The 23,024-nt window shown below is 35.6% G+C and overlaps 1 long non-coding RNA gene across 1 annotated transcript; it reads right to left on the reverse strand.

Moving 5' to 3' along the window:
* Positions 1-8,516: 8,516 nt before the first annotated feature.
* LOC129347869 (uncharacterized) lies at positions 8,517-22,272 on the reverse strand. Its single transcript, XR_008600180.1, has 5 exons — positions 21,626-22,272; positions 21,144-21,276; positions 17,186-17,334; positions 10,441-11,075; positions 8,517-10,354 (listed from the first exon to the last, which is right to left on the reverse strand). It is a non-coding gene; the product is annotated as an uncharacterized LOC129347869 (long non-coding RNA).
* Positions 22,273-23,024: the final 752 nt, after the last annotated feature.

Here is a 23,024-nt window from a genome sequence, read left to right on the forward strand (position 1 = left end):
CTTTCTTTGTTAACTTTCTGCTTCAACTTTAAACTAAATTTCCTTCACTAAGCCAGCCCTCTGGACTTCCAGGAAGCTGTGTTCCTATTGGCTGTCCAGGTGGCAGCTTGGTGTTATCAGTAACACCTGAGCAGCTCAGTGTCTTCCTGCTTTATTTAGCTGCAGACAAACATTTCCTCTGTTTCTCTTCACCAGTGAACTGGGTTTGGTTCCATTGCTTTAGTTTGTTCTTTAGGCGTTGGCTTGCAGCTTCCAGCAGTAAAATCATCTTTAATGTGTTTCTTGGTGTGTTTTTGGGCTTTGTACTGGATAGTTGTCTTGGTAAATGTGGTTCTTTAGCCACAGTTAGCACATGGTGCTAATGTGTGCAGTGATTAGTGGATTTGGTGCAGCTGAGTTGTGTCTGTATCTTGGCTGTAGTGAGTCTTCAGAGGTTTTTGGTCAGACACATTCTGTATTCTTGTTTGAGAACCAGCATTGGTTGTCCAGAAGGTAAGAGTTCCTGTCCTGATTCTCTGTTCTCAGAGGTTCTTTGGTAGGCTGCAGGAGACTTTAGTGTTTGGGTTGTGCTAGTTTGGTTTTTGTATGGTTTCATTTGGACGACTATCTTGAGGCCCCTCCATTTGGTTTAGTGAGGTTTTCTGGAACAGTTCTACAAAGCAACCTGCAGCAGAAGAGACTTTGACAGTTTTTAGGAAGTTCTGGAGACCAGACTTTAGAGCAGCAGAAACATTTGTCAGCAGTTTGAGCAGGAGAAGGTGAGCTTCAGAGTAGAAATGAGACAGAAACCTTCTTGACCCGTGTGGTGAGGTCCTGTACCAAGAGTTTGAGCAAGTTGTGAAGAGTCTGTAGTTCTTTGGTCTGAAAGCACAAGAAGAGTCGACTCATTAAAGGAGAAAACAGGAGATATTGTTGGTTCTTCTGTCACTCTGTAGTTTCCAGTTTCCTTAGACTGAATATCAAGTTTATATATTAAATGATTCCCCATGTGAGCCCAAGAAGACTTCAATAAACTCCCTCCATCCCCTGAACACAACAGATTTTATTACCATGTTAAATCTTTTTTTAAAAATATGTTTTTGAGTTTTAATCATAGTTTTAGCATAGTTTTTTCTCTTTGCTTGTTTAGTTTTGTCATCTGTGTAAAAGGTGCTAAACAAATAAAGTTGAATTGATAAAGTGAATAATTGACTAACTCATGATTGTGACAACAGAAGTATTTTCATTGTGATTTAATGGTTTGTTTCATTTTTAAGGTTGGGGTTAAAATCTTGACTGAAAAAAAGATTAACGAAATAAACTACATTAAAAAAGCAATTAATACAATAAAACTTAAAAAGAAAATTAAACTTAAATACAATTAAATTAAACTGACAAAATATTTAATTAGATAATTAAAAAGAAGATACAAAACATGTAATTATGAAATTAAAGTTTTTAAACAAAATATTAAACATTAAAAATGAAATATTTTTATCTAACATTTAAACAATACAATTAAAAAAGAAGAATATTAAACATTTAAAAATTACAAAATATTTAATTAGATTATTAAACCTTTAAAAAGACAAAAAATGTAATTAAATAAATGTTTAATTAGAAAATTAAATCTTAAAGACAATAAAACTTTAAATAGGAATTAAACAGAAAACACAATGAAGCATTTAAAAAGAAAATTAAACATTAAAAGGTGGTCAAACATTTAAAAAGAAAAACCTTAAAGATTTAATCGAACAATTAAACATTGGAAAAGAAAAGGACATTTTTCAAGCAAGCCGATAAAACGTTTGAAAAAACAACAATTAAACATTAAAAAGACAAAACATTTGGAAATCAAATCAGATATTAGAAAAGAATAAAAGGTGAGAAAAGAGAAAAACTAAACCTTTAAGAAGAATCAAACTAAAGACAAAACATTTGAAAAGACACCAGTTAGACTTTAGACGATCAAATTAAACAGAAGAGACAATAAAACGATCAAAAAGAGCAAAAGTGTTTTCTAGTCTGAAATGAAAACATCAAGTTGTTTCTTCAAACATTTCCTCTTTCCATGTTGTTGGTTTGATTGTGGACAGATTTACTAAGAACTCATTTCAGAAAACTGCTTTCCAGATAAAGTCTACTAGTAGTTGAAGGCATGGATCAAACTAATGTTACCTTCTGATCTCCACAAACTTTACTGTTCAGTGAAGAGAATCAAAATTTGTTGAGGATTTCTAAAAAACCCACAGGTGAAGGTCTGAGAAGAACTCAGATGGATGATCTAAATGTGAAATCAAGACTCATGGTCACAAGTTTTAAGGCTTCTGTTAACCACAAAGTTCAAACTAACAGAGAAGTACTGAGAAACTTTTAAAATTTCAGTCCTCAGACTGTCTGAAGGTTCAAACTAACAGAGAAGTACTGAGAAACTTTTAAAACTTCAGTCCTCAGACTGTCTGAAGGTTCAAACTAACAGAGAACTACTCAGGAACTTGGAAGATATCAGTCCTTGGACTGTCTGAAGGTTCAAACTAACAGAGAAGTACTGTGGGACTTAGAAAATTTCAGTCCTCAGACTGTCTGAAGGTTCAAACTAACAGAGAACTACTCAGGAAATTAGAGGACATCAGCCCTCAGACTGTCTGAAGGTTCAAACTAACAGAGAAGTACTGTGGGACTTAGAAAATTTCAGCCCTCAGACTGTGTGAAAGCTCAGGTCCTGAGGACTCGGGAGGTGTGGAGGCTTTGGAAAGTCTTGGAACTGAGGGTTCCACCCTCCAGAACAAAGGCTGAAGTCCCACCTCCTGAGAAAAACGGTCGAGTCGAGACTCGAGTTAAAAAAAAAACTCGAAAATGACAAAAAATAGATGATAAATGCGCAAAAAAAAGAAGAATTAGTATCTGAGCGAGTAGCTCAGGGGGATAAGAGGAGAGACTGCAGAGCGGGAGGTCGCAGGATCGAGACCCGCCAGCGGCAGTTTTCTTTCTTTGTCTTTGTCAGGATTTTGATAAAACTTAAGAAGTGTCTGGTCTTGAACCAGCGACCTGCAGCTCCATAGGCAAATCCTTAACTCACTGAGCTACAGATCAGATGAAAAGAAATAAATTCGTCGTCCCTTTGGCATCGTAGTTCCTCAAGTGACCACATGGGTGGAGCCAAGGCGGAGTCTGGGTGGAGTCAGGGCGGAGAGTGGGTGGGGAGGTGGGAGGAGTAGAGAGGGGGAGTCGGCCACCCACCTCCCCGCCTACTCTCCGCCTACTCTCCGCCCTGACTCCACCCAGACTCCCCCACCACCCACCACACCTTCCCCCGCCCGACGAGTTTTTCGAGTCTCCACGAGTTCTTCGAGTCTCCACGAGTTCTTCGAGTCTCCACAGGTTTTCCCGAGTTTCTGGAGTTTCCACCAGGTCAGAGGCAGAACAAGTTGTCATGAAGAGGTGTTGAAGTCGGCCAGGATGGACTGACTTTTTACATTGACTAGAAGGAAGATGACTAGAAGAGCAGGTCTTTAACCACCATCCATAAAATCCATGGAGTCGCTCCAGAGAAATGAAGGCAGGTCAACTTTTATCAACCTCCATCCAGATGTTCAACTTCATATCTTTACTTGGAGATTTTTAGTACCACAAATCTTTAGTATCACACTTTATTATCCTTTATTAGGACTTTAATGGAATCCACCAGCAGATTTAGTTTTTGTTGACAAACTTTATTCTTGTCATCGTGGGACAGCAGTATTTAAAACTCTTCCTTCTATTTGACCTCATGTTTATTAGTTTTAGTGGAGAAAGTTATTTTAGTTGTCCATTAGTCTCTTAAAAACCAAATAATAAGCTGGATTAGTCAAGAGCTTTAAATTTCTTACTTTGTCATATTTTAAATATGACAAAAAAATATAAAAATAAAGCGTCTTGAGACAATTTAACCTGTAATTGGCATTATATAAATAAAATTGAATACAAATTGTATGTATCTTGTAATGGAGTAATTCAGCCATATATCTTGGAAAATACATTTTCTTTCTCCATTAATCTGTTGATTGTTTTCTCCACTAATTCATTTCTTGTTTTGGTTTATAAATTGTCAAACCCAAATATATTCAGTTTACTGTCGTAAAAACCAAAAAGATTTACATTCATGATGCAGGAATCAGGCAGTTTTTCACTTTTTATCTTAGTTTAGTCAGAAAGATAGTTGATAATGTGTGAATTGTTGCAGCTTGTGAGCCGTAAAAGGTTTTAATCTTTGGGGCCGAGTGTCAGAAAACATTTAGAAACCAACATCAACAAAACACTCAACAAAGATTTGAACATCATTAAAGGGAAATCCAACTTTTGCATGACAATGTTTAATTAAAGGACATTTATTTCCAATGTAAATGTGTGATATTCATCCTCTGGAGCTTTCTCTTCACATCGTCTTCCACCTGGACTGGTTTGGTCGGGAGCACGTGCAACAAACATTTGAAAAACTGCACTTTAACATCAATGAATGACACTGAAGTTTAATCTCTACATAAATGAGACTGAGTCTGGATGTGCTGCTCTGTCATTAACTCCTAAGTTTAGGGAAAGTTCAAACAAAAGAGGACAGTTCAGATCAGACTTGAGAATAAGCTTATTCTGAACAAACATCTCAGACTTTCTGAGCTTCAGCACCTCTAGCAAGATATTTTAACAACAAGCAACTCAAGAGATCCAGAAGTTGGAGAGAGTTAGCTTTAGCTGAGCCAAAGAACATGTGGGACGCTAACCTAGCAAACATTTCAGACTTTTCTCTGTGAATTCTGAGAAATAATTTCCTATTTAATGACAGAGCTACACATCTTAACTCAGTGTCATTAAAACAGACTCTAATTCAGTGTCATCCATCCATATTAAAGTGCAGTTACCCAAAATGTTTGCTGCATGAGCTCCAACAAAACCTGTCCAGGAAGAAGGCCACTTTGACAAACAGGAAGTGGAAGATTCCAAGCAGATTTATAGAAGGGGGAACCGGACTGTACTAAGTGTGGTTGAGTATAGAGGGGTGTTTTGCGGGTTTTTAAGGCTGATAATGATTATTAGTGAGACATCTGGAGTAGATATTCATTTGTAGTAAATGAAAGTATTTAAAATCTTGGAGTTAAACTTACAAGAACACAAACTCTAACAGAAAACTTTGTTGATATGTTTTTGTTTTGTTTACAGATGTTAAGTTAACCCTTAAACATCCTCACCAAGAAAAAGGCAATGAAAAAATTATTTCTTTATATTTCTTATCTCTTTGGGGCACTAATAACAACAACAATCGATGGTTTTTTTATGAAGAGACCCAGCGATTCTTAAAATATTGACCTCTACAAAACGGTTGAGAAAAATTATTTTACCCTTTTAAATCTTTTGTTTTCAACATAGTATACTATGGCGTTTTTTTGTGCCAGAATTCTTTTTTTTTTTCAAAGAAAACCTTTCTGGAGTGTTTTTCACAGCCTCCTTTACATTATTTCATCATATGGCACGTTTTTACATGATGAAAAATCACATTTTTTTTTCGACATAGTATACTATGGCGTTTTTTTTGCGCCAAAATTCATGATGATTTTTTTTCAAAGAAAACCTTTCTGGAGTGTTTTTCACGGCCTCCTTTACATTATTTTATCATATGGCTAGTTTTTACAACATGTTGAAAAATCGCATTTTTTTCCGACATAGTATACTATGGCGTTTTTTTGCGCCAAAATTTATGATGATTTTTTTTTCTAAGAAAACCTTTCTGGAGTGTTTTTCATAGCCTGCTTTACATTATTTCATCATATGGCATGTTTTCACAACATGTTGAAAAATGGCATTTTTCGACAGTATACTATGGCGTTTTTTTGCGCCAAAATTCTTTTTTTTTTCAAAGAAAACCTTACCATAGTGTTTTTCACAGCCTATTTTATATTATTTCATCATATGGCACGTTTTTACAACATGCTGAAAAGTCGCATTTTTTTCGACATAGTATAGTAAGGCGTTTTTTGCGCCAAAATTCATGATTTTTTTTTCAAAGAAAACCTTACCATGCTGTTTTTCACAGCCTGCTTTACATTATTGCATCATATGGCATGTTTTTACAACATGATAAAAAATCGCATTTTTTTTCTACATAGTATACTATGGCGTTTTTTTGCGCCAAAATTCATGATGATTTTTTTTTTCAAAGAAAACCTTTCTGGAGTGTTTTTCACAGCCTCCTTTACATTATTTCATCATATGGCACGTTTTTACAACATGATAAAAAATCGCATTTTTTTTTCGACATAGTATACTATGGCGTTTTTTTGCGCCAAAATTTATGATGATTTTTTTTTCTAAGAAAACCTTTCTGGAGTGTTTTTCATAGCCTGCTTTACATTATTTCATCATATGGCATGTTTTCACAACATGTTGAAAAATGGCATTTTTCGACAGTATACTATGGCGTTTTTTTGCGCCAAAATTCTTTTTTTTTTCAAAGAAAACCTTACCATAGTGTTTTTCACAGCCTATTTTATATTATTTCATCATATGGCACGTTTTTACAACATGCTGAAAAGTCGCATTTTTTTTCGACATAGTATAGTAAGGCGTTTTTTTGCGCCAAAATTCATGATTTTTTTTTCAAAGAAAACCTTACCATGCTGTTTTTCACAGCCTGCTTTACATTATTGCATCATATGGCATGTTTTTACAACATGATAAAAAATCGCATTTTTTTTCTACATAGTATACTATGGCGTTTTTTTGCGCCAAAATTCATGATGATTTTTTTTTTCAAAGAAAACCTTTCTGGAGTGTTTTTCACAGCCTCCTTTACATTATTTCATCATATGGCACGTTTTTACAACATGATAAAAAATCGCATTTTTTTTTCGACATAGTATACTATGGCGTTTTTTTGCGCCAAAATTTATGATGATTTTTTTTTCTAAGAAAACCTTTCTGGAGTGTTTTTCATAGGCCTGCTTTACATTATTTCATCATATGGCATGTTTTTCACAACATGTTGAAAAATGGCATTTTTTCGACAAGTATAGCTAAGGCGTTTTTTTGCGCCAAAATTCTGTGTTTTTTTTTCAAAGAAAACCTTACCAGAGTGTTTTTCACAGGCCTATTTTATATTATTTCATCATATGGCACGTTTTTACAACATGCTGAAAAGTCGCATTTTTTTTCGACATAGTATAGTAAGGCGTTTTTTTGCGCCAAAATTCATGATTTTTTTTTTCAAAGAAAACCTTACCATGGTGTTTTTCACAGGCCTGCTTTACATTATTTCATCATATGGCATGTTTTTACAACATGTTGAAAAATCGCATTTTTTTTCGACATAGTATACTATGGCGTTTTTTTTGCGCCAAAATTCATGATGATTTTTTTTTCAAAGAAAACCTTTCTGGAGTGTTTTTCACGGCCTCCTTTACATTATTTCATCATATGGCACGTTTTTACAACATGATAAAAAATCGCATTTTTTTTCCGACATAGTATACTATGGCGTTTTTTTGCGCCAAAATTTATGATGATTTTTTTTTCTAAGAAAACCTTTCTGGAGTGTTTTTCATAGCCTGCTTTACATTATTTCATCATATGGCATGTTTTCACAACATGTTGAAAAATGGCATTTTTCGACAGTATACTATGGCGTTTTTTTGCGCCAAAATTCTTTTTTTTTTCAAAGAAAACCTTACCATAGTGTTTTTCACAGCCTATTTTATATTATTTCATCATATGGCACGTTTTTACAACATGCTGAAAAGTCGCATTTTTTTCGACATAGTATAGTAAGGCGTTTTTTGCGCCAAAATTCATGATTTTTTTTTCAAAGAAAACCTTACCATGCTGTTTTTCACAGCCTGCTTTACATTATTGCATCATATGGCATGTTTTTACAACATGATAAAAAATCGCATTTTTTTTCTACATAGTATACTATGGCGTTTTTTTGCGCCAAAATTCATGATGATTTTTTTTTTCAAAGAAAACCTTTCTGGAGTGTTTTTCACAGCCTCCTTTACATTATTTCATCATATGGCACGTTTTTACAACATGATAAAAAATCGCATTTTTTTTTCGACATAGTATACTATGGCGTTTTTTTTGCGCCAAAATTTATGATGATTTTTTTTTCTAAGAAAACCTTTCTGGAGTGTTTTTCATAGCCTGCTTTACATTATTTCATCATATGGCATGTTTTCACAACATGTTGAAAAATGGCATTTTTCGACAGTATACTATGGCGTTTTTTTTGCGCCAAAATTCTTTTTTTTTTCAAAGAAAACCTTACCATAGTGTTTTTCACAGCCTATTTTATATTATTTCATCATATGGCACGTTTTTACAACATGCTGAAAAGTCGCATTTTTTGCGACATAGTATAGTAATGCGTTTTTTGCGCCAAAATTCATGATTTTTTTTTCAAAGAAAACCTTACCATGCTGTTTTTCACAGCCTGCTTTACATTATTGCATCATATGGCATGTTTTTACAACATGATAAAAAATCGCATTTTTTTTCTACATAGTATACTATGGCGTTTTTTTTGCGCCAAAATTCATGATGATTTTTTTTTTCAAAGAAAACCTTTCTGGAGTGTTTTTCACAGCCTCCTTTACATTATTTCATCATATGGCACGTTTTTACAACATGATAAAAAATCGCATTTTTTTTTCGACATAGTATACTATGGCGTTTTTTTGCGCCAAAATTTATGATGATTTTTTTTTCTAAGAAAACCTTTCTGGAGTGTTTTTCATAGCCTGCTTTACATTATTTCATCATATGGCATGTTTTCACAACATGTTGAAAAATGGCATTTTTCGACAGTATACTATGGCGTTTTTTTTGCGCCAAAATTCTTTTTTTTTCAAAGAAAACCTTACCATAGTGTTTTTCACAGCCTATTTTATATTATTTCATCATATGGCACGTTTTTACAACATGCTGAAAAGTCGCATTTTTTTCGACATAGTATAGTAAGGCGTTTTTTGCGCCAAAATTCATGATTTTTTTTTCAAAGAAAACCTTACCATGCTGTTTTTCACAGCCTGCTTTACATTATTGCATCATATGGCATGTTTTTACAACATGATAAAAAATCGCATTTTTTTTCTACATAGTATACTATGGCGTTTTTTTGCGCCAAAATTCATGATGATTTTTTTTTTCAAAGAAAACCTTTCTGGAGTGTTTTTCACAGCCTCCTTTACATTATTTCATCATATGGCACGTTTTTACAACATGATAAAAAATCGCATTTTTTTTCGACATAGTATACTATGGCGTTTTTTTGCGCCAAAATTCTTTTTTTTTTTCAAAGAAAACCTTTCTGGAGTGTTTTTCATAGCCTGCTTTACATTATTTCATCATATGGCATGTTTTCACAACATGTTGAAAAATGGCATTTTTCGACAGTATACTATGGCGTTTTTTTGCGCCAAAATTCTTTTTTTTTTTCAAAGAAAACCTTACCATAGTGTTTTTCACAGCGTACTTTATATTATTTCATCATATGGCACCTTTTTACAACATGCTGAAAAGTCGCATTTTTTTCGACATGGTATACTATGGCGTTTTTTTGCGCCAAAATTCATGATTTTTTTTTCAAAGAAAACCTTACCATGCTGTTTTTCACAGCCTGCTTTACATTATTGCATCATATGGCATGTTTTTACAACATGATAAAAAAAAAACGCATTTTTTTCGACATAGTATACTATGGCGTTTTTTTGCGCCAAAATTTATGATGATTTTTTTTTCTAAGAAAACCTTTCTGGAGTGTTTTTCATAGCCTGCTTTACATTATTTCATCATATGGCATGTTTTCACAACATGTTGAAAAATGGCATTTTTCGACATAGTATACTATGGCGTTTTTTTGCGCCAAAATTCTTTTTTTTTTCAAAGAAAACCTTACCATAGTGTTTTTCACAGCGTACTTTATATTATTTCATCATATGGCACGTTTTTACAACATGCTGAAAAGTCGCTTTTTTTTTCGACATAGTATACTATGGCGTTTTTTTGCACCAAAATTCATGATGATTTTTTTTCAAAGAAAACCTTACCATGGTGTTTTTCAAAGCCTGCTTTACATTATTGCATCATATGGCATGTTTTTACAACATGATAAAAAAAACGCATTTTTTTTCGACATAGTATACTATGGCGTTTTTTTGCGCCAAAATTCATGATGATTTTTTTTTTCTAAGAAAACCTTTCTGGAGTGTTTTTCACAGCCTGCTTTACATTATTTCATCATATGGCACGTTTTTACAACATGTTGAAAAACCGCATTTTTTTTCCGACATCATATACTATGGCGTTTTTTTGCGCCAAAATTCATGATGATTTTTTTTTCTAAGAAAACCTTTCTGGAGTGTTTTTCATATTTCATAGCCTGCTTTACATTATTTCATCATATGGCATGTTTTCACAACATGTTTCTAAGAAAACCTTACCATGGTGTTTTTCAAAGCCTGCTTTACATTATTGCATCATATGGCATGTTTTTACAACATGATAAAAAAAACGCATTTTTTTCGACATAGTATACTATGGCGTTTTTTTGCGCCAAAATTCATGATGATTTTTTTTTTCTAAGAAAACCTTTCTGGAGTGTTTTTCACAGCCTGCTTTACATTATTTCATCATATGGCACGTTTTTACAACATGTTGAAAAATCACATCTTTTTTTCGACATAGTATAATATAGCATTTTTTTGCACCAAAATTCATGAGGATTTTTTTTTAAAGAAAACCTTACCATAGTGTTTTTAACTGAGTCTTTTACATTACTTCATCATATGGCACGTTTTTACAACATGTTGAAAAATCGCTTTTTTTTTTGACTCAGCTGCATGCCTTCGTCCACCCGGCCTCCATTGACTCGTCCCGCCTGCCGTCTCTGGAGCTGAAGCTGGATTGGAACAGACCAAAGTACAGTCCAATCACGATGCCAGCTGCCTCTCAAAAGGCTCCTTCATCTGGCAGGTGGCAGCACTTCTTCTGAGGGGAAGCTGAGGTGGCCCGGCAGAACTTTGGAGATGTGTTCCAGTGGTTGGTGGATGTGTGGGGAGATAGAGAGGGACCTTTGAATTGTTCAGAAAGGAAAACAGGGAACCCATTGGTAGTTTTAGTTTAAAATAAATACGAGTCTAACCCTCTGGAAACCAGCATTTGGACTGTTTTTGTGTTGCTCCTCACCTACTTCAGACAGCCGGGACATAACAACGTTTTGTGGACTAAAGGCTTTTCTATGACATTTTTAGAGCGACATGCTATACTATGATGTTTTTAGAGCGACATGTTAAACTATGACGTTTTTTGGACGACACGCTATACTATGACGATTTTTAGAGCGGCATGCTAAACTATGACGTTTTTGAAAGCGACATGCTATACTATGACGTTTTTTACAGCGACATGCTAAACTGACGTTTTTTACAGCGACATGCTATACTATGACGTTTTTTACAGCAACATGCTATGCTATGACGTTTTTTGGACGACATGCTATACTATGACGTTTTTTAGAGCAACATGCTAAACTATGACATTTTTTGGACCAAAGGGTATACTATGACGATTTTTAGAGCGGCATGCTAAACTATGACGTTTTTGAAAGCGACATGCTATACTATGACGTTTTTTAGAGCGACATGCTAAACTGACGTTTTTTACAGCGACATGCTATACTATGACGTTTTTTACAGTAACATGCTATACTATGACGTTTTTAGAGTGACATGCCATACTATGACATTTATAGAGCGACATGCTATACTATGACGTTTTTTGGACGACATGCTATACTATGACGTTTTTTAGAGCAACATGCTAAACTATGAAATTTTTTGGACCAAAGGGTATACTATGACGATTTTTAGAGCGGCATGCTAAACTATGACGTTTTTGAAAGCGACATGCTATACTATGACGTTTTTTAGAGCGACATGCTAAACTGACGTTTTTTACAGCGACATGCTATACTATGACGTTTTTTAGAGTAACATGCTATACTATGACGTTTATAGAGCAACATGCTATACTATGACGTTTATAGAGCGACATGCTAAACTATGACGTTTTTTAGAGCGACATGCTAAACTATGACATTTTTTGGACCAAAGGCTATACTATGACGTTTATAGAGCGACATGCTATACTATGACGTTTATAGAGCAGCATGCTATACTATGATGTTTTTTGAATGACATGCTATACTATGACATTTTTAGAGTGACATGCTATACTATGACGTTTTTAGAGCGACATGCAATACTATAACGTTTTTTGGACGACATGCTAAACTATGACATTCTTTGGACGACATGCTATACTACAACGTTTTTTGGACGACATGCTATACTACGATTTTTTTTGGACGACATGCTATACTATGATGTTTTTAGAGCGACATGCTATACTATGACGTTTTTAGAGGAACATGCTATACTATGACGTTTGTAAGGCGACATGCTATACTATGACGTTTGTAAGGCGACATGCTATACTATGACGTTTTTAGAGCAACATGGTATACCATGACGTTTTTTTGGACGACATGCTATACTATGATGTTTTTTGGACGACACGCTATACTATGACGTTTATAGAGCAACATGCTATACTATGATGTTTTTAAAGTCACATGCTATATTATAACTGTTTTAGAGCGACATGCTATACTATGACGTTTTTAGAGTGACATGCCATACTATGACATTTATAGAGCGACATGCTATACTATGACGTTTTTTGAACGACATGCTATACTATGACGTTTATAGAGCAACATGCTATACTATGACGTTTATAGAGCGACATGCTAAACTATGACGTTTTTTAGAGCGACATGCTAAACTATGACATTTTTTGGACCAAAGGCTATACTATGACGTTTATAGAGCGACATGCTATACTATGACGTTTATAGAGCAGCATGCTATACTATGATGTTTTTTGAATGACATGCTATACTATGACATTTTTAGAGTGACATGCTATACTATGACGTTTTTAGAGCGACATGCAATACTATAACGTTTTTTGGACGACATGCTAAACTATGACATTCTTTGGACGACATGCTATACTACAACGTTTTTTGGACGACATGCTATACTACAACGTTTTTTTGGACGACATGCTATACTATGATTTTTTTTGGACGACATGCTATACTATGATGTTTTTTGAGCGACATGCTATACTATGACATTTTTAGAGGAACATGCTATACTATGACGTTTTTAGAGCAACATGGTATACCATGACGTTTTTAGAGCGACATGCTATACTATGACATTTTTTGGATGACATGCTATACTATGATGTTTATTGGACGACATACTATACTATGACGTTTTTTAGACCAACATGCTATACTATGACGTTTTTTGGACGACATGCTATACTATAACGTTTTTAGAGCAACACGCTATACTATGACGTTTATAGAGCAACATGCTATACTATGATGTTTTTAAAGTCACATGCTATATTATAACTGTTTTAGAGCGACATGCTATACACTGACGTTTTTAGAGCGACATGCTATCCTATGACGTTTTTACAGCAACATGCTATACTATGATGTTTTTAGAGCGACATGCTATCCTATGACTTTTTTCGGATGACATGCTATACTGACGTTTTTAGAGGGACATGCTATCCTATGACGTTTTTACAGCAACATGCTATACTATCATGTTTTAGAGCGACATGCTATCCTATGACTTTTTTCGGATGACATGCTATACTGATGTTTTTAGAGGGACATGCTATCCTATGACGTTTTTACAGCAACATGCTATACTATCATGTTTTAGAGCGACATGCTATACTACGACGTTTTAGAGTGACATGCTATAATATGACGTTTTAGAGCGACATGCTATACTATGACATTTTTAGAGCAACATGCTATACTATAAGGTTTTCGGAGGAACATGCTATACTATGATGTTTTAGAGCGACATGCTATACTATAATGCTTTTAGAGCAACATGCTATACTATGACGTTTTTTGAACGACATGCTATACTATGACGTTTATAGAGCAACATGCTATACTATGACGTTTATAGAGCGACATGCTAAACTATGACGTTTTTTAGAGCGACATGCTAAACTATGACATTTTTTGGACCAAAGGCTATACTATGACGTTTATAGAGCGACATGCTATACTATGACGTTTATAGAGCAGCATGCTATACTATGATGTTTTTTGAATGACATGCTATACTATGACATTTTTAGAGTGACATGCTATACTATGACGTTTTTAGAGCGACATGCAATACTATAACGTTTTTTGGACGACATGCTAAACTATGACATTCTTTGGACGACATGCTATACTACAACGTTTTTTGGACGACATGCTATACTATGATTTTTTTTGGACGACATGCTATACTATGATGTTTTTAGAGCGACATGCTATACTATGACGTTTTTAGAGGAACATGGTATACTATGACGTTTGTAAGGCGACATGCTATACTATGACGTTTGTAAGGCGACATGCTATACTATGACGTTTTTAGAGCAACATGGTATACCATGACGTTTTTAGAGCGACATGCTATACTATGATGTTTTTTGGACGACATGCTATACTATGACGTGTTTAGAGCGACATGCTATACTATGACATTTTTTGGATGACATGCTATACTATGATGGTTTTTGGATGACATACTATACTATGACGTTTTTTAGACCAACATGCTATACTATGACGTTTTTTGGACGACATGCTATACTATAACGTTTTTAGAGCAACACGCTATACTATGACGTTTATAGAGCAACATGCTATACTATGATGTTTTTAAAGTCACATGCTATATTATAACTGTTTTAGAGCGACATGCTATACACTGACGTGTTTAGAGCGACATGCTATACTATGACGTGTTTAGAGCGACATGTTATACTATGACATTTTTTGGATGACATGCTATACTATGACATTTTTAGAGCGACATGCTATACTATGACGTTTTTTGGTCAACATGCTATACTATGTTGTTTTTTGGACGACATGCTATACTATGACGTTTTTAGAGCAACATGCTATACTATAACATTTTTAGAGCGACATGCTATACTATGACATTTTTTGGATGACATGCTATACTATGACGTTTTTTGAATGACAAGCTATACTATGATGTTTTTAGAACGGCATGCTATACTATAACGTTTTTTAGAGCGACATGCTATACTATGACATTTTTAGAGCGACATGCTATACTATGACGTTTTTAGAGCGACATGCTATACTATGACGTTTTTTGGACGACATGCTATAATATGACATTTTTTGGATGACATGCTATACTATGACGTTTTTAGAGCAACATGCTATACCACGATGTTTTTAGAGTGACACGCTATACTATGGCTTTCTTGAGCGACATGCTATGATATGACGTTTTTAGAGCGACATGCTATACTATGACGTTTTTTGGACGACATGCTATACTATGACATTTTTTGGATGACATGCTATACTATGACGTTTTTAGAGCAACATGCTATACCATGACGTTTTTAGAGCGACACGCTATACTATGATGTTTTTTGAGCGACATGCTATCCTATGACGTTTTTAGAGCGACATGCTATAGTATGACGTGTTCTGGACGACATGCTATACTATGACGTTCATAGAGCGACATGGTATACTATGACGTTTTTTGGACGACAACCTATACTATGACATTTCTTGAGCAACATGCTATACTGTGACGTTTTTTGGACGACATGCTATGACGTTTTTTTTTACAGCAACATGCTATACTATGATGTTTTTAGAGCGACATGCTATCCTATGACTTTTTTCGGACGACATGCTATACTGACGTTTTTAGAGGGACATGCTATCCTATGACGTTTTTACAGCAACATGCTATACTATGATGTTTTTAGAGCGACATGCTATCCTATGACTTTTTTCGGATGACATGCTATACTGACGTTTTTAGAGGGACATGCTATCCTATGACGTTTTTACAGCAACATGCTATACTATCATGTTTTAGAGCGACATGCTATCCTATGACTTTTTTCGGATGACATGCTGTACTGACGTTTTTAGAGAGACATGCTATCCTATGACATTTTTACAGCAACATGCTATACTATGATGTTTTTAGAGCGACATGCTATCCTATGACTTTTTTCGGACGACATACTATACTGACGTTTTTAGAGGGACATGCTATCCTATGACGTTTTTACAGCAACATGCTATACTATCATGTTTTAGAGCGACATGCTATACTACGACGTTTTAGAGTGACATGCTATACTATGACGTTTTAGAGCGACATGCTATACTATGACGTTTATAGAGCGACATGCTAAACTATGACGTTTTTTAGAGCGACATGCTATACTGACGTTTTTAGAGCGACATGCTATACTATGACGTTTTTACAGCAACATGCTATACTATGATGTTTTAGAGCGACATGCTATACTATGACGTTTATAGAGCAACATGCTATACTATGACGTTTTAGAGCGACATGCTATACTATGACATTTTTAGAGCAACATGCTATACTATAAGGTTTTCGGAGGAACATGCTATACTATGATGTTTTAGAGCGACATGCTATACTATAATGCTTTTAGAGCAACATGCTATACTACGACGTTTTTTGAGCGACATGCTATAGGGTTTTTTAATTGACATATTACTATGACTTTTTTTTAAAAGTTTTTTAGCAACATATTATCAGAATTTGAACAGTTTTAAAAATTACTATACTTTTACTTGTGCAATGAAATATTATTCTGTCATTTTTTAGACAACATATTATACTCTGATGTTTTCTTGAATTACATACTATTTTGACAATATACTGCACTATGACTTTTTTTGAACCACATATCATACATGACAATTTTGGGCAACATCCTATCATTTTGTGCTTTTTGAACCACATGATAATCTCTGGGGGTTTTTTTGCCGACATGCTATACTATGAACTACAGGCCATACTATGTTATTCTCGAAAAGTATACTATACTTTGATATTTTCTGAACTACATCCTATACTATGGCGTTATACACAGAGTGCTTTGGTTACATGTTGATTTATAATCTAGATTTTTTTCTGTTTTGTTTTTTGACGGGATTACCACAGACCTGACCGTGAACACTGTTGACACCCACCTGAGGGAGACGCTGCCTAAGATCTCAAGGCTGCTTGGTCGTGGTCTTTCTGGTCCTGCTCCAGAATGCCTTCATCAACTACGTCTTCTTTTGAAGAGGCCCTCAGATGCTGCAATCTCTGACCTTCAGGAGGAACTGCTACTTTCACTCTGTAACGAGACGGTGGTTATTTTAAAGACTCAGCTCCTGGCGGCTTTGAATGAAAGTTTAACATCCATCAAAACAGAACTACAGACAGTTAAATCTGAGCTGTTGGTCAGTATTTCAAACATCAAGTCTGACCCGGCTGCCCTAAGGCACGCTGGGGGTGAAACAGAAACTTCACTCTCCACATCACCGATGACATCGTCACACTCCAAAGCAGAGCACCTGTCTGCTGAACTTTTAAAAGTGGACAATAAATGTGAAGAATGTGAGCAGCAGCAGCCTGTGAGCAGCGGAACAGATGTGATCAGAAAGAAGTCATTTTCTTTTTTCTTTTCTTTCTGGTTGACTTGATGCTGTCAGATGCAGATGTTGGAGCTGATTCTGATCTTTCAGGATAAAAAGCTGCTTTTCCTTCACAGAATTTTCAGGAAATTATTCTCTCAGGTTTTCTCTGCTATTTATATTTTTATTATCTGTGGTTATTTCATTATTGTAAAATAAAGTTTGAGGCATAAAGACTCATTTAGTTATTTTATTCCTGAAATCTTTGACGTAGAAGAACTAAACTTCCATTTTCCTTCTTGTACTTCTGATACTAGAACTAAACGGATCTTCAACACGGATCATCTGGTTTTAATCAATCAGCAGCAACATCACAACAAATGAGACAATTTTCAACAAATTAATGAAACTGATGTCATTTAAAACTATGAGTCTGTTTTAGTGTCAAATTAAAGCTGATTACTGACAACTAGAACATTAACGTTACTGTTTTAATCACATTTAAGTTTCCTGAACGTTACATTAATGCCAACCAGCCACAGTGTTATGAACTTACTGAACCACATTACAGAAACACAACACACTTCAGCTGTCGGCAGGAAACAACACAAACATCGTTAGCTTGATGCTACATTTAGCTGCTAATCAGGACTGAGCAGCTAGCTTGGTTAGCATTGCTAATTCACATTAAAGCTAATATTCAGGATGCTAACTCTCTTCTCTGGTCAACACACACAAATAAACTCCACCAACTCCTGGGGTTCACTGCTCACATTATATCTGACTCTGAAGTTGAACATAAAGTTCATTAAAACTGACACCGATCAGTAAATTAGCATTTATTACCGACCAGCTCTCGGAGTCCTTCAGTGTCTGTTGGTCCAATCAGCCGAAGGACTGAATTACTGAACTGAAAACTAATTAAAACAAGACAACGGACAGTAAAACTGTCTGTGGAAAATGTGCTGCTGCTCCACCGATAAATACCAACAAACTAAAACAAACTTGGTGGAAGTGTTGCTTTTAGTGATTTATTTCATAAATAGCAAATATGAGGCTTTTATTTTTCTGGAAGTAAAAGGAAACCTTGCTTATTCGTAGTTTTGCTAACTTAACTTTAGCTGCACTTTCACCATGTTCTAACTGATAGATCATTTTTTATATTAAAATAGCTGCACTTCCTTTGTATATTTGGTCGTTTCTTATGTTGCTGCTGTTTCATTGCAATTATATTTTCATAATATCACTTTAAATACAGATAATTGAAAAGAAAAAACTGGCTCTGAAATACTCAATGAACTGATATGTCATCTAGTGTTAAACTGAATAACAATTCTTAATAATATAAAATGTAACTGACTGAGCTGTATTAATTAAATCGAGATATTTCAAATTTAAAGAAACACATTGACAAAGATTTCAGTCAATTAAACCTTAAATTCATTTACCTGACAAAACCATCCTTTAATGTCTTACCTTAAAATGACCTACGTTTTTAAAATATAGCTGCAAAGTAAAAGTTTCACACTAAAGATGAATCACTGATGAACATTTAATTGCATGAACTAAATTATTATGAGGAAACAGAAATCCATTTCTAATATTTCTATCAAATATGTTTATGTCTATAAAATGTACTGGACATCAATAAAAATGTCTGCATAGTGAAATATATGAAGTCCATCTGCATTTATACATCACATTGATGTTTAAATAGCAGGAACTGCAGCCCACGTTCAGTCAAGTCAGCGGAATTACGGATAAACGTTTCCAGGTATCTCTTTCAAAATAAAAGCTGTGATTTGTTTTACGGAAAAATTACGTGATTTAAAAAATTTGATTTTGAAAATATAAATCAAACTGTAATAAGCGTTAGCTAGCTGCTCCACTTGCTCTGAATATTTTTGTTCTAGTCTTTGTCAAGTCTAAAGGAAAAATGAATCCATATTCTGGCTACATTACCGACAGCAGCGTCCCTGCAGTGACCGGAAAGGTTAGCCGACCTAGCGGAAGTGCTAATGAGGTCTGCTCTGGCACGGATTATTACCGTCACATATGTAGCTTTGAAAATAAAACTTCTACAAGACACAGAGCTGTAGCTCCGTTTCAGTGTGAGCTCTAATGTTTCTCTGTGACTGACTTCCTCTAATAAAATCCTCCTGATCACTGTGAGCTGCAGCTACCAGAGATATGAAAATCTATGTATGGGTCAGACTGAGAGCCGGAGAGCAGCGATTGGTCAGACTGAGAGCCGGCGAGCAGCGATTGGTCAGACTGAGAGCCGAAGATTCTCTGTCCCGCCCACATTTACGGCTTCCGCTGTTTACCTGCTGCTGCTAACAACGTTAGCCTCCAAAAGTGAAGATGAACTCTACAGGTAAGTCATGTTTGTAACTAGTTGTACTTTTCTCCACATCTGGACAACATCACATATAAAGCAGTGAAGTTACTGTAAGTTAACATTAGACTGTAACCTCTGATATAAACATGTTCTAACATCAGGTTTCAAAATTGTTCCATAAATCTGAGGTTTCCTCATTCAGTACTAACGCTGATACTACATCAGGTTAGTCAATGTCATAAACTAGTTAACCGTCAGCTGTAGCTAAGTTTCTTGCAGATCACAGCTGATCAATCATAACAGATCAATAACTGCTGTTTTAATGAATCTACGTTAATGTTCCTCCACAGAACTGTTACTGATGAACGTTAATCTCTCAGTTCAGCTCTGAGTTAATATCTCTGTTCTTTGCTTCAGTTTGTTCTCTACAACAGTCTATGATGAGATAACTGTGGAGCTCATGCTAATGATACATTAGAATAAACTTTATTGTCCATCTAAGGCAGTAAAATGGTCTTTAGCCTCAACCAGGAAAAGAAATATTTCAATAAGATTAAAAAAATAGAACAAAATACAACACTCTATTGTGTTCCATTCATATCCTGATGTGTTCACTGATATTTAACGTTCCAGCAGTTGGAATGAAAGAACCTTGTGGATCGTTTTCTCACTGTTAGTGTCTTTTCCTTCCAGCCTTGGTCTGGATCATTGGGAACATCTAGTCTGATGGACTGAGAGCTCCAGAGAACATCCAGCTGTGGTTGTCTGAAGAGTCTTTTGTCCGTCATCACTGTGAGGAAGAGCAGCACTGATGTCCTCCTCATCCTTCCAGTAAAAACAATAATGCTGCAGATTCATCTCTTCAGAATACTACTTGTCTTGTGACTGTTCAGTTTTTACATTTCACTGTCAGCATCAGATTATTTATTTCATCCATTACACGTGTTTACACAACTTTACAGTTCACAATAGTTAAACAACATAGTTTTTTCAATGTGCAATAAAGGAAATAATGAAGCTCTTGACCTGAATGTGTTGATGATTTAATGCTGCATATCTGCTATAAATAACATGGACTTTTTATATTGTATTTCTGCTACAACAGCAGAGATGAAGTTAAATGTGATAAATAGAACCCCTGAATACTAAGAACAGAGAATAATAAACTACTGAAACAGTGGGTCTGACCTTCTGTAAGTGAAAGCTAAACAGGAAGTGGTTCACTGAGGATGTCGTCTGTTCAGTCTCCTTCTTCACAACCAGATGAGGTTTTCCTTCTGTTGGCTTCACTCAGAAGATCCTCACAGTGAACATGAGACACCTGAGATGAAGACAGACATCACAGTATCTGCATCAACAGCAGAGGTTCATTTTAAAGTGACCCTGGAAAGATTTCCTCCGTCATATATAGTTTTCCAAGCACTGAAAGACAGAAAGTGTTACGGGGGGAGCAGGAGAACCCAAGCACAGACACAAAAACTGGCAGACCGGTGAATAACGGAAAGAGATTTATTCAATCAAATAACTAAACCAATACATAAATGGAGAACTGAACTGGGGGGACAGAACTAAACCAAAACTACTAAAGCTCTACAAGCAAACTCTATGAATACAAAAACGGAAGTCTACAAAACTGAACTGAATGAACTAAACTAAGGAGCGGTACTCACAAGATGGGGGAACTGACAACCGAGGGGAAAACAAGCTGGGGAAAATCCATGAACAGACAGGAGCAAAACAGAGTCCAAGTGCGGGAAATCCAAAGCGGACAGGAGGTAGCAGACTTGGTGGGGAGAAACAGATGCCAGGAGGGCAACAGAATCTATGGTCCAACGGGGAATGAGTGAAAGAGCAGAGTTTAAATAGTGAACAGGTGATATTGTGGGCAGGTGAGCTGATTACTGCAATGTGAGTCACCTGCAGTAATCAGCTGAGTGCAGACAGGTGAAGCAGGGAGAGACAGGGACGAGGGAGAGAGATAGACAGAAGGAGCCAAAGGGAGACAGATCAAAACAGGCAGACAGGAGGAAGGAGAGACCAGGAAGGAGAATGAAGGAGAGAAACAGGGACTAGAGCAGAGACCATAACAGAAAGGCCTGCAGTCACTTCAGCTTTAGAGGAGAGGATTTTATTATCCAGCTTATCTGTGCTGTAATTTAAACGTAATAACTGTAGTGTTAATCATTACTTTGGTCATATTCTGGGAGGTTATTTTTCTTATCTGCACTAAGATGTACTACAACATGTGAATCAGTCATTAAACAACATTAACCATTATAGAGTAGATTTACTGTTTTCTCCAGTTTAACTTCAGAGACTCAGCAGATATTCAGGACTACTGACAACACAGAACCTTAACCTCACTTTTTTAATGACATGTAGGTTTTCTAAACATTACATTAATGTGAACCAGCATCTCCATGAACAGTTTTATTAACTAAATGCACCACATTACAGTAACACAACACACTTCAGCTGTTTACATGAAACTCAGCACAAACATCGTTAGCTTAATGCTACGTTAGCTTAATGCTACGTTAGCTTAATGCTACGTTAGCTTAATGCTACGTTAACTTTAATCAGGCTAGGACTGAGCAGCTAGCTCGGTTAGCATCGCTAACATTAAAACTAATATTTACCGGATGCTAACTCTCTTCTCTGGTCAACACACACAGAAATAAACTCCACCAACATCTGGAGTGCATGGCACACGTTATATCTGACATTAAAGCTGCATATAAAGTGCATTAAAAGCGGCACCGATAAGAAAATAAACATTAACTTACCAAACTATCAGAGTCCTTTCAGTGTCTGTTGGTAGAATCAGCCGAAGGTAGAAAACTAGTTAAAACAAGCCAACGGGCAGGAAAACTGTCTGTGGAAAAGGTTCTGCTGCTCCACCGATAAATAAACCAACAGTTATTATATCAGAATTAATCCAAAGGAGGAGAGCAGAGTCTCTGCTGCCTCCTCCATAGGACCTGTCAATCATTCCAGACCAGACTGTCAATCAAGTATCCCCGCCCCCTGGCTTCGCAAAACTTTAATGTTCTATAAAAAAAACAATAT

The sequence above is a fragment of the Amphiprion ocellaris genome, chromosome 21 (genome assembly GCF_022539595.1).
Source record: "Amphiprion ocellaris isolate individual 3 ecotype Okinawa chromosome 21, ASM2253959v1, whole genome shotgun sequence".
Lineage (NCBI taxonomy): Eukaryota > Metazoa > Chordata > Actinopteri > Pomacentridae > Amphiprion > Amphiprion ocellaris.